The 19911-nt window shown below is 36.8% G+C and overlaps 1 protein-coding gene across 1 annotated transcript in view; it reads right to left on the minus strand.

The window, feature by feature from the left end:
- CPD (carboxypeptidase D) overlaps positions 1-19911 on the minus strand; it is a 72620-nt gene that overhangs the window by 44867 nt on the left and 7842 nt on the right. The gene's annotated exons all lie outside the window — the stretch shown is intronic.

A 19911-nucleotide genomic window follows, 5' to 3' on the forward strand; every position in this document is an offset into this window, starting at 1 on the left:
GTCATATAGCTGGAATCACACAGGATGTAGACTTTTCAGATTGGTTTCTTTCATTTAGTAATAAGTATTTAAAGTTCCTCCATGGGGCGCCTGGGTGGCTCAGTTGTTAAGCGTCTGCCTTCGGCTCAGGTCATGATCAGGTCCTGGGATCGAGCCCTGCATCAGGCTCCCTGCTCAGCGGGAAGCCTGCTTCTCCCTCTCCCACTCCCCCTGCTTGTGTTCCCTCTCTCTCTGTGTCTCTCTGTCAAATAAATCTTCAAAAAAAAAAAAAGTTCCTCCACGTCTTTTTATGACTTGATAGTTCTCTTTTTAGTGCTGAAAGATATGCCATTGTCTAGATGTACCACAGTTTATTTTACCCATTCACCTACTGAAGGATGCGTTGGTTGCTTCCAAGTTTTGACAATTATGAGTTAAGCCACTATAAACATCTGTATGCAGATTTTTGTGTGGACATAAGTTTTCAGTTCCTTTGGGTAAATACCAAGAAGCACAGTTGCTGGACTGTACAGTAAGAGAATGGTCAGTTTTTTGAGAAACCACCAGACTGTTTTCCAAAGTCGTACCATTTTGCATTCCCCTACCACCAGTGAAAGAGAGTTCCTGTCGCTCCACATCTTCACCAGCATTTATTGTCAGTATTCTGGATTTTGGCCATTCTGGTAGGGGTGTAGTGATGATTTGCTGCTTTAATTTCCCTGATGACATGCAATGTGGAGGATCTTGTTAGCCATTTGTATATTTTCTTTGAAGAAATGTCTATTCAAGTCCTTTGCCCATTTTTAATCGGATTACTTGTGGGTTGTTTTGTGGTTTTTTTTTTTTTTGAGTTGTAGGAGTCTTTTATATATTCTAAATATTAACCCTTTTTCAGATATATAGTTCACAAATATTTTTCATAGGCTGCTTTTTTACTCTGATTGCTTCCCTTGCTACACAGGACAATGGAGGGCTTTGAACAGAGGTGTGATATGATCTGAATTGCTTTAAAAAAAAAAAAAAAAGTAGGCTCCACACCCAGCGTGGAGCCCGGCGTAGAGCTTGAATTCACGACCCTGAGATCAAGACTTGAGCTGAGATCAAGGTTGGACACTTAACAAACTGAGCCACCCAGGTGCCCCATAAATTGCCTTTTTAAAAGATCATTCTGACTGCTGGGTGGAAAATGACTGGAGGCAGGGGGCAAAAGGGAAACAGAGTGAAGGATTAGAAGAAAATGATGGCTTGGACTAGGTTGGTAGTGGAGATGAAGCAGACAGATTTGGATTTAGAAGGGATTTGTTTACACAGAATGAAGGATGACTTCTAGATTTTTGGCTAGAGAAGCTACGGAGATAGTAGTGCCATTAACTATCTGAAAGGATAAGAAGAACAAAGGAAAAAGCTATGACATGCCTAAGCTCTGTCTTTGGTCCTCTTCTTTTACTTACTCCCTTGATATCTCATGGTTTAAATATAATCTACAAGCTGACAACTCTCAAATTTCTATCTCTAGCCTAGACCTCTTTCCTAGACTCCAGACTTGTACATCCAATTGTCTATGCAACATCTCTACTTGGATATTACAAACTTAACGTATCTTCATCTTCCCGGAACCTGCTCCACCTGCAGTCTCTCCTATCATGGCTAAGGGCACTTCCATTCTTCCAGTTGCTAAGGCCAGAAATCTTTGGAGTCACATTCCAATCCAAAGCATCAGAAAATCATGCTAGCTCTAACTTCAAAATCCAGAATCCAAAGATTTCTCCTCACCTCCATGGCTGCTGCCCTCATACAAGCCACCATCCTTTCTCTGCCTGGATTTCTTCAATCACTCTTAACAGTTCTCCCTGTACCTGCCCTAGCCCTTTTATATTCTTTCCTCAACAGAGATGCTAAATTAATTCTGTTAAAATGTAAATCAGATGTTACTCTTCTGCATAATGACTCCCTTTTTTCACTCAGACTAAAAGCCGAAGTCTTTACAGTGGCCTAAGGCCCTACATGATTTGTCTTCTACCATTTCCCTTCCCCCTTTAACCTTCTCTCATACTCTCTCCATCACTGGCTCTGCATCGGCCACGGCGGCCTCCCTGCAGTTCACTGAATACACTGGGTACCTCCTGTCTTCGGTTCTTTGCTCTAGCTATTCCCTGTGCCTGGTATGCTCTTCTCCTAGATATCCCTGCTTGACTAATTCCCTCACCTCCAGCTCTTTGCTCCAATTTCAACTTACTTCCCCATTTAAAGTTGGTACTTTCTTCTCCCCATCATTATCCCCAAGCCCATCCCACCAACACTCACAATTTCACTCACCCTTTTGTACTTTTTCTTTTTTCTACAATACTTAACAATTTAACTACTAAGTATATTATTTACTGCCTATTTCTCTCAGCTAGAGTATAAGCAACACAGGGGCAGAGATATCTGTTACACCCACTGATGGATATTCCAAGCACAGAACAGTAGCTGGCACACAGTAGTCCTTCAGTAAATATTTGTTGAAAGAATGAAACTAGGGAGGTAATTAAGATTTCTGTTTTGAATGTATTAAATTTCAGATGTCCACTGAACATCTATACACAGATGTCAAAGGCTTTGTCTTCCCAGAATATATGCAAATTTATAATCACGACAAGCCTAGTAACTTGGTCTTAACATTCTTCTCGGAAGGCAAGGTATCCATCTTTTGGCTTTCTCTTATTGTCCAGCATCTTGGTACTCATTTTGGGTCTGGCATCTATGATCGCCTTTGATTAACTCTCACTTGTATTTACACATGTGGACATACACATACTATTCATCATACATGATATTTACTAATCTTTTCCAATTTTTACTACTATATTGGTCACAGTACAATGGTCATTTTGTTTAAGACATTATACTAAGATTACAGGGATTTATAAATAAGAGACACACCTTCATTCATAGTCTAGAGTCTTGATGAGGAAGCAGAACACAGAACACATAAAAATAACAATTTCAGAGCAATGCAAGTGTGACTAAATTTTTTTTGCATATGTAAAACTTAACAGCTGTGTTAAATTGCAAACATGGCCAACTCACACTTGAATTACGCCAGAAGGCAGTGAAGTAGACTACTTACAACACTATAATCACCAGGCTTGAGTCCTGGCATTCTTTTGTCTGTCCCTTAATTGTCTTACTTCAGTGGTAGCAATTTAAGAAACACTAGCTAAGAGCAACAAGAAGACCAAGTTTACAGTAATATTTTGGAGTATTATCTAACCAGCTTCTTAGACTTAACTTTAATAGTACTGTAACTAGCTAGTGCCAACCAATGACACAGAGAAATATATTCCCAGGGTGGGGGTGGAGAGGAAGGATAGAAGTCTTCGAAAAATAAGACTTTAAGAGAATAAATTACATTCAGTGGCCTCTAGTCCCACAGATCACACACTGTACTGATTTTTTTTTTTTTATCATATAACTCTACAAACAATCTAAAACTAGAGGTCAGATTCATGGAGACAAAACTCTTTTTGTGGGTCCTATAGATGTGAGGAAATATTACAGTGACTAGTGTACTTAACTGTAACACATCTTTGTGGAGTTAATTATAGCTTCACAGCATAGAATCTAGTGGAAATACAAAATATTCATTAAATTTTGGCATACATTCCCCAAATTTTCCTTTGATAAGACCCTACTTAACAGAAAGCCATGTAACTATTGGAAATAAAAGGATGACTACACTACAGAAAAACTATACAAAATTCCTTCCCCATATTTCAGCAATAATCAGAAAACATAACACAAAAAAAGATCTCAGCAACAAAACCTACAACACATATAGGATTAAATGTATTAAATGCATAATATAAATTAACATTATTAAATTTTACTGAGGGATGTAGATTTCATGCTTCTAGATAGCAGGCTTATAAAAATATCAAATTTCCCTGAAATTAATTTACAAAGACTGCTCAGAAAAATAGATTTTTAGTGGAACTGGACAAAATGATCTAGAATTTGGAAAAACAAATGGATGAGAATATTCAAGAAAACATTAAAAAATAAGAATGACAATAGGGACTTGCCTTACCACATATTGAAATGTCTTAAAATTGTACTTACTAAAGCACTCCAATTAATATCAAAACAAACAGACCCATAGAACAAAGTAGAAAGCATAGAAATAAAAGCATTTGCAATATGATTAAAGACACATTTAAAACCATGGGGAAATGAATTAGTCAGTAATTGTTACATGAACAACTGGTTAACTATGTGACAAAAGGTGAGCTTTACCTCATATCATACCAAATAAACTCTTAAATCCATACAGAATTTAATGTAAAAATGAAACCATAAATAAAACTGGAAGCCAACATAAATACTTTTGTGCTCTCAGGATGAGGAGAACCTCTCTTAAGTTTGACAGCAAAGTAGTATGAAAGCATAAAAGGAAAAAAATGATAGATTTAACTAGTAACAACTGTAAAATATTTGTTGATCAATAAACTACCTTAAAATTTTTTTAAAAGAAACTAAGGGAAAAAACAAAGTAAGGGAGTATAGAACACTCCTGGGTAATAATTTAATAATCATGTGTATGAAATCTTTGGCATGACCTTAACAGAGAAATTTTTTTCCAGGAATTTATTCCAAGATAATAGCTACAAAGATGAGGACTATAGTATTTAATTTGAGGGAGAATAAAACTAGAAACAACCCGACTATCCAAAAAAGGGGTATCAGTTTGCATTTGTATAAAATGGGCTACTATGCAACTATTTAAGGTATTGTGGATACACATTTATGGACATGGTATTTACCATATAATAACACAAAAGGTTATAAAATAGCATATAAAGATAAATATTTTTGCATGATACTTTAAACTTTATTCCTCTTTGAAACATACAGTTTCTCAGTTCCCCTATACTTAAGTATGAGTTAACTGATTCAAAACTATTTTGACAATCTCTCTAACCAATATGCCGTTTTATGGTTTCTTTAAAGTCAGGTTTGTTGAGTCATAGTTTATATACTGTAAAAGTCATCCCTTTTAAGTACATTCATATAAGCGGCACCACAATCAAGATACAGAACATTTGTATCATCCCAGAAAGTTCCCTTCCCCCAGCTCCCAGGCTCTGGGCAACCACCAATCTAATTTCTTTGCCTATTTTTTGCCTTCTCCAGAGTGTCATATAAATGGAATAATGCAAAGCCTTTTGTATGAGGCTACTTTCACTCAGCACAATGCTTCTGAGATGCATTCATACTGTTGCATATATAAGTTCTCTTTTTTATTACTCTGTAGTCCCTCGAATAGATGTAGTAAATTTGTTTATCCTTTCACATGTGATGGGTATTTGAGTTGTTTTCAGTTTTTGGTGATTATGAATAAAGCTGTGCATAGACCTTAGTGTGGGCATATATTTTCACATTTTTTGGATAAATATCTAGGAGTGGCATGGCTGAGTCATACAGCAAATGTAAGTTTAACTTTATGAGAAACTGTCAAACTGTTTTCCAAAGTGGCTTAGTATTTCACATTCCTACCAGCAATGCATGAACGTTCCAGTTTCTCTGCATCTTCACTTAACAAACTGTTCAAGCAGCTGGTCAGACTTTTTCGCTACCAGTATTCTAGTGGATGTGTAGTGGGATCTCATTGCAGTTTTAATTTCTATTTCCCTGACAACAAACAATACTGCACATCCTTTCATGTCTTTATTTATCACCGATATTAGGAGACTTTGGCAACTAGGGACTATTGGTGATATTGTAGAGAAGAGGGACCTTAAGAAAGGGATCCCATAAAGTTGTCTATGATCTCCTGGGTTTAACCTTGAACTGCACACGTGTGGGTATGACCCTAACAACATACCAAAAGCACTGAGAACTGAATTACAAAGCAGGTCCCAGACTGGTCCTTGGGAGGTAAGTACACAGAACAGATATGAACAGAACCACAAAGGCTTTGAAAATGGACATTACGATCACAGCCCACAGAAGACAAGTCAAACCTTACTGAGCCTAACTGGGTCATTCACTGCTAAAACAAACAAAGACATTGTCATTTTTTTATAGAATTTAAACAAGACTCGGATCTCATAAAATCAAAATGTCCAGCCTATAACCCAACATTATTTGACATTCAAGGAATCAGGAAAATGTCAACCTCTCAAAAGGAGAGGAAAAGGGCACAATGCAAGAACAAGAAGAAGAAGAAGAAATAATAATGATGGCTGAGGGGCGCCTGGGTGGCACAGCGGTTAAGCGTCTGCCTTCGGCTCAGGGCGTGATCCCGGCATTATGGGATCGAGCCCCACATCAGGCTCTTCAGCTATGAGCCTGCTTCTTCCTCTCCCACTCCCACTGCTTGTGTTCCCTCTCTCAGTGGCTGTCTCTCTCTGTCAAATAAATAAATAAAATCTTTAGAAAAAAAAAATAATGATGGCTGAAAACCCCCCAAATTTGGCAAAAGATGTAAACTTAGATTTCAAGAAGCTCAGCAAATCCCAAACAGGATAAACTAAAAAAAATAAAATAAAATAAAATAAAATTCATGCCCAGATACTTCATAATCAAACTGCTCAAAACCAAAGACAAAGGAAAAAGTCTTGAAAGCAGTAACAGAAAAATGGTACGCTCATATAGGGGACCAACAATCCAAATGACTGTGAATTTCTCATCAAAAGCCACAGAGGCCAGAAGGCAGGAGCACAAAACATAAAAACAAACACAAAACCTGCTAATCCAAAACCTAGAGTTTTATATCCGTTGAAAATATTCTTCAGTAATGAAGGCAAAAATAGACATTCTCAGTGAAGGAAAACTAAAGAATCCATCACAAACCAACTTGCTTTAAAATAAATGCTAAAGTCAGCCATCAGAAAGAATGAATACCCACCATCTGCATCAACATGGATGGAACTGGAGGGGATTATGCTAAGTGAAATAGGTCAAGCAGAGAAAGACAATTATCATATGGTTTCACTCATATATAGAACAAAACGAATAGGGCGGAGGATGACAGGGAAGAGAGGGAAAACTGAATGGGAAGAAATCACAGAGGGAGACAAACCATTAGAGACTCTGGACTCCGGGAACCAAACTGAGGGTTACAGAAGGAGAAGGGTAGGGGATGGGTTAACCGGGGGTGATAGGTATTGAGGAGGGCACGTGTGCTGATGAGCACTGGGTGTTATATGCAACTAATGAATCGTTGAACACATCAAAAACTAATTATATATGTTGGCTAATTGAGCATAATTTAAAAAATGAAAAACAAAACAACAACAAAAACCACCCAAAACCAAAACAAAACAAAAACAAATAAATAAAAGAAATGCTAAAGAAAGTTATTTATTTGGGTAAAAAAGAAATGATACCAGAGAGAAACTTGGGACTTCCGGAGTGAAAGAACAACCGAAATGGGAAATATCTGAGTAAATATAATGAACTATTTTTTTCCTCTTAAGTTCTTTAAAATGTGTATGACAGCTGAAAGCAAAAATCGTAACATTGTCTGGTGGGGTTTTCAATGTATATACACATAATACAAATGACAACTGCAACATAAAGTGGGGGAGGGTAAAGTGTGGTAGTAAGATTTGTGTATTCCTCCTGAAGCGGTAAAGTATCAATCCTATCTAGAACAGTGAAAAGTTAAGTGTGTAAATTGTAACTCCTAGAGCAACTACCAAAACAAACTATACAAAGGAGATATGGTAAAAAAACACAAGAGATAAAATACTAAACATTCAAACAACAGGAAAGAGGAAGCAGTAGAATAAAAAATGGAATAAAGAGGAAAATAATTAAAAAGTAGACTTAAATCCAAACATATCAATAATTATATTCAGTGTAAATGTTATAAACATACTGACTAAAAGACAAATTGTCAAATGAATTGAAAAACAAGAGCCAAGTGTATGCTGTCTATGAGAAACTCATTTTATTTGATTATTTTTAAAGATTTTATTTATCTGACAGAGAGAGCACAACTAGGAAGAGCAGCAGGCAGAGGGAGAGGGAGAAGCAGACTCCCCGCTGAGCAGGGAGCCCAACATGGGGCTCGATCCCAGGACCCTGCGATCATGACACAAGCAGAAGGCAGATGCTTAACCGACTAAGCCACCCAGATGCCCCAAGAAACTCACTTTAAATATAACGGTATAGGCAAGTTGAAAGTAAAAGAAGGGAAAAAGATATACTATGCAAACACAAAACAAAAGAAAAATGGAGGGGTACATTTACATTTAATATCAGCTAAAGTAGACTTGAAAACAAGGAAAAGTACTAGGGTTAAAGAGGGATATTACATAATGATAAAAGGGTCAATTGACCAAGAAAACATTACAATTCAAGTCCACCATCAACTAGATCTAAATGACATTTATAGCACATCCCACCCAACAACAGCAGCATACACACTCTTTTCAAGTACGAACATTCATCAAGACAGACAATATCCTGGGTTGTACACAAATGTACAAGAACTAAAATCATACAATGTATATTCTTTGACATGATGGAATTACATAGAAATCAGTAATAGAAAGCTATATACGGGATATCCTTTTCTTAATGAAATCTCATAAAAGTAAAGCACATTTCTTCTGAGTCTATAATGATAAACTACTCTCAGACTGATAAACTACTCTCAGAAGGTAACTTATGAGTTGTGGTATCTACCTAATCTACATATTTCTAAACTCATAGGAACCCACCAATGTGAACAGTAGCAAACTAACTTTTATTTGCAATACAAAAAAAAAGATAAAGCTATCCTAACTTTAAAATCTCAGAAAGTTTTTATTCACCAACTTTAAATTTCAAGTTAGAAATTATTTTTTTTTTAAAGATTTTATTTATTTATTCGACAGAAATAGAGACAGCCAGCAAGAGAGGGAACACAAGCAGGGGCAGTGGGAGAGGAAGAAGCAGGCTCATAGCAGAGGAGCCTGATGTGGGGCTCGATCCCATAATGCCGGGATCACGCCCTGAGCCAAAGGCAGAAGCTCAACCGCTGTGCCACCCAGGCGCCCCTAGAAATTACTTTTTTAAAATCATCTTTAAAAAAACTAGAAGCAAATGAAGGTATCAACTGAGTTATGAATAACTTTAGAATTTTTTTTGCGAGGTGCTACAAATAGGCATTTTTTGTTATCTGTGTTAAGCTTAACATTTATTTTCCCAATACTAAATGTCAATGAGTAATATTAACTAGGCAGCTGGTTTAGATCTTGTCTTGATCTTTTCCTCAACAACAACAAAAAAACACCTACCTATACAAAGATAGAGTTCCCTGTAATTGAGAACAGCCATTAATCTGTACATAAGCCTGATGTTACTGACAGCTGCAGCTACTTACAGATCCAGTTAATATGTTTGCTTTTTTAAAGGTGATGTCATGCGGCTCAATTCAGACTAAAGGATTAAATATCAGACTTCAGAACAATATCTTTATCCAGTTAAAGAAAATTTAAATTTGGGGAGTGGAACATTCATTACAGGCATGCCTCAAAGCAATAAAGCACTTTACTAATAGTATAAAAGGATCTGTTATTTATCTGACTTTTTAACCATCATAAATAAGCAAGCCTCTATTATCCACTAGTCTCTCAGGGCGCTATTAAACCAATGACCTTCCAACTTGTTTATTCATAGTAAAATAACTTTGAAAAATTATGCAACACTTCACATATTTTTAAGTCGGTATCTAAAAGTTTTCATCTTAAGTTTAAATAGTTGCAAACAGTGTAATTTCCTGGATGGTATAAGTTTTTATATTTTTAAATAAAACTTTTACATTATTATTTTAGGTGTACCCAAACAAGTAAAAATACAGATTTAATTCCTGGAATCATCTATTTAAAACTCGTGTGAACATATACTCTTCTTAAACAACAGGAATTTTACATCTTCCCTTTTTCTACTTGAACTTATATTTCCATTCCGCTTCATTCACAGATTGTTATTTGAACGTGATACTCTTGTATGTTCAAAGTCTTTCACTGATCATTGTATAACACTTCAAAATATAGTATATATGTATATGTACGTAAATTTTCCTTAATTTTCAATTACCTTAATGCCCTAAGTACTATTTTTTGTCTTTTAGATTGAATTAGTACAATAACTACTGGCATGAGATTTACCAGAGAGGCAAAATTAGTCAAGTGGGCAAAGGGGACAAGCGACTGAACTCCCGCAGTAAGGATCTCTCTCAGGCAAACCAATTTTAGGAAAGAGTAGGTACGGAAGATCTGAAAATTTATTTCCTTAAAGTTATTGAAACTAATAGGTCTCTTCCTTCTCACCACACATACCTCAGTTTGAAAACTACTGATTTAGATTATTTTCTCTACTCACAAGGAGAACTGACAAAGAAAGAAAAATGGTATAAATTCTGCTTTTAAACCTACCTGCCCGGGTGCCTGGCTGGCTCAGTCAGAAGAGTGTGCAACTCACGGTCTCCGGTTGTGAGTTTGAGCCCCATGCTGGGTGTAGAGATTACTTAAATTTAAAAAACTTAAGAAAAACAAAACAAAACCCTACCTACCAATGCAAAGTTTTCTATGTTCAGAAAAAACTGAATGCAATGTACTATGAAACCTATAATGCTTTCATTCCTTCATCAGTACCAAAAAACAAGACTAAAAATGTAACCATTAGGAATCTGTCCAGTAGTACAACAAATTGTGATCAACTGTGGGTGGCTAAACCTTCTGATAAAAGGATCTACTGATACCCATTAAACTCCTTCATTTGTCTGGCAACAAATTTTCGTATGCTTTAGGACACTCAATTCATCTTTACCATGGAACCAGTCCCTATTATTGTTTTCACTAGAGAGATCTAGCTTTGTCGGGAGAGGAGAAGTACTTAAATTTAACTCTTCATTCAAAACAGGGAACTTGCTATGTCTCAAGCAGAAAGTCAATAGGAAAAAATATAATCAATGCTTCCGTGTTAAGACTTAAACATAGCAAGTTTGTTTTAATTTGCCTTAGTAGGCCAAACTATAAAGTAGCAAACTGTATTATACAAGAACCCTATAAATCATTTACAGAAAAAAATTGCAATTAGGAAATTTTATCAGGAAAAACATTTTGGAGTGTAGGAATATAGAAAGGCAATTTCCACTGCAGATACAAATTTGGAGCTTATTGCTGTTTCTTTAATAAAACTACTTCAAAGGAGGGATGCCTGGGTAGTTCAGTCGGTTAAGCATCTGCCTTTGGCTCAGATCATGGTCCCAGGGTCCTGGGATGGAGTCCCTGCCTTGCTCAGTAGGGAGTCTGCTTCTCCCTCCGCCTGTCACTCCCCCTGGTTGTGCACTCTCTTTCTCTGACAAATAAGTAAATCTTTAAAAAACAAAACAAACAAACAAACAAAAAACCCTACTTCAGGGACACCTGGGTGGCTCAGTCGGTTCAGTGTCTACCTCGGTCTCAGGTCATGATCCCAGGGTTTTGGGATCAAGTCCCACATGGGCCTCCTTGCTCAGCGGGGAGCCCGCTTCTCCCTCTGCCTGCTTCTTCTGCCTGCCGCTCCCCCTGCTTGTGTTCTCTCTCACTCTCTCTCTCTGACAAATAAATAAATAAAATCTTAAAAAAAAAAAACCTACTTCAAAGGATAGTGAGAAGTTCTCACAATTTTGATATTTGTGAAAAATTTATTTATAGATAAATGATAATTTTACACTCCCTGAGATATTTCTAAAAGCTAATGAGCACAGAGATCATAAAATATTTTAAGTGGACCATATGGGTCAAATGAATAGAAAAAAACAGAGGTTGCCCTTAAAAAAAATTCCCCATATTCTTGGTCTTTAAATTCAAGTTTACTTTGAGCAAATTTTAACTGAACTTGGTCTTTGTATTCTCAGCAACTTTATCTTATGAAAATCTACTTCTGAACCACTCCCACTGAATATATATTTGCTAATGATATGGTTCTACAAAGTTAAACTAAATTGCACAGTCCTGCATCTGTTTTCAGTTTTGCTTAAGTTGTTCAACACGATCTCTTATACAGCTCTTTGAACTGCATTTTCTTTTTTTTAAAGTACTTTCCCATTCTCTACCACGTGAATTAAATAGAAAAGAGAAAGAAGAAAAGAAAGAAAAAAAAGCATGTCTAATATCTAGACCTCAGATCTGAAGATTTAAGGACCAAATGCTAAAGTAGTGATTCATGTTTGGTTCTCAACCTTCACGTACGTCTATCACATTACTAAATACGCAACTGCGCAGCTCCGAAAGGTCAGATTTTCTATCAGGCTAGATTTCAGTTCACTAAAGCAAACTCGTGACTCGTTAGGAGCAGATACTCTGTTTGAGAACTGTTTTACCTTTTTGCTTTCCTTTCAAATTACACAGACTAAAATAGAGAAAAAGGAAGAAAGAGGTCTAACCACCTCCTTAAGGTACAAGATCAGATAAGACCATAAGCACTTTACTAATGCACATTTGATTATCAATAGTATTCTTAAAGCATGAACAACGGACTGAGAATTAATACCTGAACTTCCAGCATTCCTTTAAGAAAACATCCCAGGGGCGCCTGGGTGGCACAGAGGTTGGGCGTCTGCCTTCGGCTCAGGGCGTGATCCCGGCGTTATGGGATCGAGCCCCACATCAGGCTCCTCTGCTATGAGCCTGCTTCTTCCTCTCCCACTCCCCCTGCTTGTGTTCCCTCTCTCGCTGGCTGTCTCTATCTCTGTCAAATAAATAAATAATCTTAAAAAAAAAAAAAAAAAGAAAACATCCCAATGCAAAATGTCAGAAGTACATTCACTTCAGAGGTTAAAAAACAAAGAAACAACCCCCCCCATAACCCCACCCATCTGTTCATCTATATATGTATTCTATATATATATATTCTAGTTGAATTTCTGGCTCCAGCTCTAAGCAATTAAATTATGCCAGGAAACAATACCAATTAAATTTTCAAAATTATATATGCTGCCATACGCTTTCCATGTCTCAAAACTCCTAAATCTCTTTATCATCTTGACTTCTCTCCCAACCTCCAGAGCTTATTTTCCAACTGCCCATTGGGTACTTGTAACTAGTACATCAAGTGTCATTCCTGATCTTCACTCCTCTCTCACCTGAAGAGAACACACACACAATTAGTTTTCCTATTTCCATTATCATTCTCACTTTACCAGGCTCAAAACCTCCAAGGTATATCTTTGGATCCTCCTTTCTGACACTCTGTTCTACCATGTAACGGATGGTCAATCCTGCAGTTCTTTTGGAACAATTTCTTACATCTCATACGCCCTCTTCATTCCCACAGCATCCCTCTAGATAAAGCCCTTATCTCCAAAAAAAACCTTGCTCCAAAGAACTGTAAACACCTCCCTAGTCTCTCTTCCTCTAGCACTCTTCCCCTGCCAATACATTTTGCATAAAGATAACTCCAAATGAATAGTACCACACCATCCTTATTATCAAATAATACACACTCTAGCAAAAAGACGCAAAAAACTATTAACAACATAAATGAACAAGCAACATATTGATGGTATCAACAAAAAGCTCGAGGAAGGCAAGAGAGTGACAGTTACTACACTAGAGGTTCCACTACAGTGGAACGGAGAAAAGCATCCCAGAAAATAGCCCAAGGTTCACGTTTTGGGGAAAGGATAAGTAGTTCCAAGACAGGGGAGATGTAGGAGGGACGACCAGAAATGTAGGCTTGAGTCAGTCTCTGGGACATTTAGTGTCATGCTAATAAGTTTGGACTTCATCCCATTAAAATGTGAAACAAGCAAAGGAATAAGAACACTTGAGGTTTTTGTAGGTTTGCTACTTTGCTCATAATACATAATTTTAAAAAACAAAGTAATAAAAGCACTAATAGAACCGGACACATCTTCCATAAGTATGACTAATGGTAAATTACCTTTCCTCTCTATACTTTAGATTAGTAAAGACTGCAGGAAAATTAGATGTGAGGACAATATTCTGTATGTGTTCCTTAGTCAGATTGGTTTATGTATGTTATTTAAATCTACTGTGTCCTGATATTTTTGTCTTTGTGATCTAACAAATACTGAGGCATGTTTAAAATCTCCTACTGTATTTATGGATTTGTCTATTCTTACTATCAGATATTGCATTTTTTTCATTTCTGCACTGTCCATTTGATTCTTTTCTTGTTTGTTTTAAATAGATTACAATTTTCTGCCATCATACGATTAATCCACAATGCCCTGGGTTTGTTTGCTTTTTGTTTATAATATTTGAGTATAGTTAACACACAATGTTACCTTAGCTTCAGGTGTACAACATAGTGATTCAACAAGTTCATACACTATGGCATGTTCACCACAAGCGTAACTGCCATCTGCCACCATACGCCAGTACAGTATCGTTAGCTCTATCCCTTATGCTGTGCCTTTTATTCCCCTGACTTCTTCATTCCATAACTGGTAGCCTGTATCACCCACTCCCCTGCACCTACTTTGCCCAAGCCTCCACCCCCTCCCCTCTGGCAAACATCAGTTTGTTCTCTGTATTTATGGGTTTGATTTGGCTATTTGTTTTTTTATTCATCCATTTGTTTGTTTAGATTCTATTTATGAATGAAATCATATGGTATTTGTCTTTCTCATTCTGACTTATTTCACTGACTACATACCCTCCCGTCCAGGTTGGCTCAAATGGCACAACTGCATCCTTTTTATGGCTGTGTAATATTCCACTGTGTGTATACATATATACACATATTTATGTATATGTGTGTGTGTGCGCACGTGTGTGTGTATACACATCTTCCTTATCCATTCGTCTATTGATGGACACTTAGGTTGTTTCCATATCTTGGCTATTGTAAATAATACATGCATATCATGTATCTTTCCAAATTAGCGTTTTTATTTTCTTTGGATAAATACCCAATAATGGAATTACTGGATCATATGGAATTTCTATTTTTAATTCTTTGAGGAACCTCCATACTGTTTTCCACAGTGGCTGCACCAATTTCCATTCCCACCAACACTGTACCAGGGTTCCTTTTTCTCCACATCCTCACCACAATCCCCTGTTCAATGGCACAGAAAATGTTCCTCAAGAATAAGCTTTTCAGTTCATTTTTGGACCAAATATAACCTTTTGTGCTGTTGGAAACAATTTGGTAATTATTTTCTCCATGCTTTCCCCTTTCCGGGAGCAATCTACCTCAAGCCAAATATACCTCAATATTTAGAGCACATTAGTGCTGCTCAGTCTGACCTCCACTTTATGCAGAGAATAGCATGCCCACATGATCAAAGTAGTTTATTCTCACACACACACACACAAAAAACAACTGAATTAGTTACATTATATGCTATCTGGTCACATTTCATAACTCTCTGCCCATAAAAGGAGAAGGGGAAAAAGGTTGAAATAAAGTATAAAAGGAGAGGGAAGAAAGTTTGATAAATCCACAGAACATTTTCTTCTTCCAGAGGAGAAAAAAAAATCATAATTACCAGTTTGAAAATACTCAGCCCCAAGTTAGCAGTGGTTTAAAAAGACATAAGTATAAAGCCTATGGCAGCTGACCTAGTCAGAGAAGGCACAGGCTCACATGAACGCCACACAGGCCTGACAATATTTCTGACCAACTTATCTCATCTCAGTACTCATACATGTAAGGAAAACAACCTAAAATAGGTCATCTCACATAAATACGTATGGTTCAGTCCTCACTGGAAATGGCTGACATATAAACAAGACAGGGCAAAATAAAAAGCCTAAATAGGAAGTTACTACATGTGATTCATAAGGTTTTTTGTTCCTACTTAGAATTTGAAAATAAATCAATTTTACCAAGAGTGACCAGAAACAGTGTACTTTTAAACTGTAGGTCATGACCCATTAGTGGACTGTGAGATATATAAGTAGGTGCAGATAAGCATTTGAAAAAAAAACAATACCAGAATACATCACAAAGTACTGTTCGTGAAATTGTTTCGTTTTTATGTAGACACATATATGAAATGTATTTAAATGACTGAAAGGTATTTTACATTGTAGATTACAATTTTAAAAAAGTTTCAGGACACCTGGATGGCACAGTGGGTTAAGCATCCAACTCTTGGTTTCGGCTGAGGTCGTGATCTCGGGGTGGTGAGATCACTCCCCGTGTGGGGCTCCATGCTCCAAGAGTGAAGTCGGCTTCGGATTCTCTCTCTCTCTCTCTCTCTTCCCCTCTGCCCCTCCCACTTGTGCTCTCTCTCTCTCTCTCAAATAAATAAATAAATATTAAAAAAAAAAAGTTTGAAAAATACTGATCTCGAATCTACCAGTAAGACTACTTATTTTCTCAGAGTGTGAATAAAATTAGGAGGAATATTTTTATAAATTTTTATAAGATTATCTTGTCTAAAGATCATCTAAGATTTTAAATAACTGTGTACTCATTTCTCAGATGCCGAGAATTCACTTATTCAAAATTTAAAAAAGGCTTATTGTTTACCTTCTACAGACCAGGCACAGTTCTGTGTGCTATAAACAGAAAACTGAAAACAGAATAAATAAATAAATGCCCTCATGAGGTTTAGATTCCCCCAGATATAAGTAGCCACAGTGCCAGCTGCTAGGCTGTGCTTTACATCCATTCTCACTTGGGCCTCATAAATCCTATGAGGTAGATAGTATCTGTCTTCCTTTTATATATGTGGGAAATGAGTCTCAGAGAAATTACTTAACTCGCCCAAGTTTCTCTTTCTCTCTCTCTGTCTCCCATACACATGAATGCACGTAAACACACACACACACACACAGGGCTAGTCAACGGCGGAGCTGGAATTCAAACTCAAGACAACAGGATTCCAAAGCTCTGCCCTTAGCCACTATGCTACACTGCCTTCCAGAGTTCTTCTACCTGCAAGAAAAATATAACACCTTCTGCCTAAGTAAGCTTCTAAAAATTATATCAAATTGTGACTTTTGATCATATAATTTCAATTATAGGTGGCCTGGGGTTACTTGCCCTTTTTAAAATTTTGTAAGTTAAAAGGAGGCAATTCTTAAAAGTTGATCTAAAACTGCAATTCAGTTTCATTAAATTTTCTTTGGAGTAAACATATTAAACCATCAGATGATTTTTATGGCTCCTTAACTGTGAAGAAAGAAGAAAAGAATGGTAGACAAAAGGCATACAAATCAGCACTCTGTGGTCAAAAAAAAGCAGCAGCAGCAGCAGCAGCTGAAGGCCTGCTCCATGAATAAGTTCAGCTTAGGCTCTTACAATAAGGAGGCTTTAGTAGTAGAGCACGACTATTCATTCAGAGGCCTTATTAGGATAGTCAGTCCCCAGAGGGACCCTGCAGGTTTGAGAGACATGTTGAGAGAAGCAAGGCCCACCCACAGAGGCAGCTAGATATGCTGAGTCAACCTGGTAACCAACGTGAACATGGTGGGGCCAGATCACCCCATATCCCGTACTTCTAATACACTGTCTGATCTTTGAGAGCAGGAATTGTTCCTATTTTGCTCCTACCATTTTGCTCCCGTCACCTAACACAGTATATGGGAGGTGGCAGAGGCTCAGTAAATATTTGCTAAAGGAATAAATGATATTGTACAAGTTATTTCCTCTCTGGGGTCTTCATTTCCTATAAAGCAAAAGGACTGGAGTAGATCAATATATTCACTTTGAGCTCTAAAAGTATACACTATTTTGAGCTAGAATTTCTAAATACATCACATAAAGCGTCAGTCAAATTACTCCAGGACATCCGGGTCTGAGTACATGCCTAGTCACAAGGTTTCACAATATCTTACTCACTGCAGTCCTGCATAAGATAAACAAAGTGAATGTGCCCTGTTAAAACTCTTAAAACTACTCAATATTGCTAGGGTAGGAAGAGATATAAGCTAGTTGTGGAAATAACAGAAAATATGTCTGACCATCCAGCTAGAAAAGGAGAAAAGTTGATGTTCGTAAAAACAATAATAATGGCAGCACAAAATGTAGCTTCTTCAGATGTTTGAAGAATCAGAAAAATCTGATACCTGGTTTAACAAATAATCTTACTATGAAGGCAGCACCCCATTTTTTTTTAAAGATTTTATTTATTTATTTAACACAGATAGAGACAGCCAGCAAGAGAGGGAACACAAGCAGGGGGAGTGGGAGAGGAAGAAGCAGGTTCATAGCAGAGGAGCCTGATGTGGGGCTCGATCCCACAATGCCAGGATCACGCCCTGAGCTGAAGGCAGATGCCCAACCGCTGTGCTACCCAGGCACCCCAGCACCCCATTTTTTTTTATAGTATAACACAGATTTGCTTTTCTTAATCGTCAACTAGAAATTATTGTTTACAATTTTCCCCCCAAAAAGAAAAGTAAATTATTTTTACACATTATTTTACATAATATCTCCAATTAATGAAGGAACTTGACTCCATCACAAAACCATTAGTTCATGAAGTCAGGTTTTATTAAATATGTTTGCTGAAGATTGAAATGGGATTAAACATCAAAGTATGCCCCTTATCTATAAAAGAAATTAAATGATTTTCACCACCTCTAGTTTTTATGGGCAGAAATGTCTTCTAATTATTTTAAACCTCTTTGTGGATGTTTGTTACATAAAATAAATATAGGTAGAAAGTATAGGGGAATCAAAGAACTCTCTAAAGTATCAAGTCCTCAAACTTAAGACCCAATTTGAGTAAACAGTGTTTGACATATAAAGTCAAAAAAATAATTCAAAGGTTTAAATAAAGGCACATTAAAAGAAATGTCATAAGACACTTAATAATGTAACTAACTGCCAACAAAAAAGTAAGGAAGAGCTAAGGCATTTCATCATCAGCAGATTCTAAGAAGACGAAAAGTTTATACAGATGACGTTTCCATGAATTAACTTCTTCCTTCTGCTTAGTCTTAATTAAATAGTCTAAGACTGCATAAAAACAAAGTTATTATTCAAAGGACATCAAAAGTTTAAAAACACAACAGCTGTTTATACAACATTTAAAAAGAAAAGGTAAACAAACTTACTTCAACAACTCTTTTAAAAATAATATTCTGTGGAAAATAAGAACCCTTATATATTACTGGTGGGAATGTAAATGGTACAGCCACTGGGGTAAACAATTTGGTGTTCCTTAAAGCTAAATAGAAAATTACCATACGATCCAACAATGCCACTCCTGAGTACATATACAAAAGATCTGAAAACAAGGACTTTTTCTTTTTTAAGATTTTAGAGAGAAAGAGAGAGCATGAATGGAGGGGGGAGGAGAAGAGGAAAAGGGATAGAGAGTTCTAAGCAGACTATACTGAGTGCAGAGCCTGACGTGAGGCTCAATCTGACAAGCCTGAGATCACGACCTGAGCTAAAACCAAAAGTGAGCCGCTCAACCAATTACGGCCACCCAAGCACCCTGAAAGCAAGGACTTAAATAGATATTTGTACACCAATGTTCACAGCAGCACTAATCACAACAGCCAAAACATGAAAACAATCCAGTGTCCATCAACAGATGAATGGATAAACCAAATGGAGTACATACATACCACGGAATATTTCTCCATCATAAAAAGCAATGAGTGTTGAGATATGCCACAAATTGCATGAACCTTGAAAATACCACACTAAGTGAAATAAGCCAGATGCAGGACAAACACTATATGATTCCAGTTATATGAAATATCTAGAATAGGCAAATCGACAGAGATAGAGAGTAGATTAGAAGAGAATGGAGAATTTGGCTTAATGGTTACCAAGTCTGTCTGGGATGTTGGAAATGTTTTGTAAAGTAGGCAGTGGGGACATGGATGCACAACACTGTTAATGTAATGATGCCACTTAATTCGATAGTTAAAAATGGTCGAACTAACAAGTTTCATGTTATGTATATGTGTGTGTTCCACCACAATTAAAAAAAAAATTCCACGATCACCCCGCAGATTAAAATATAAAAGGAAA

Source organism: Ailuropoda melanoleuca, chromosome 13 (genome assembly GCF_002007445.2).
Source record: "Ailuropoda melanoleuca isolate Jingjing chromosome 13, ASM200744v2, whole genome shotgun sequence".
NCBI lineage: Eukaryota > Metazoa > Chordata > Mammalia > Carnivora > Ursidae > Ailuropoda > Ailuropoda melanoleuca.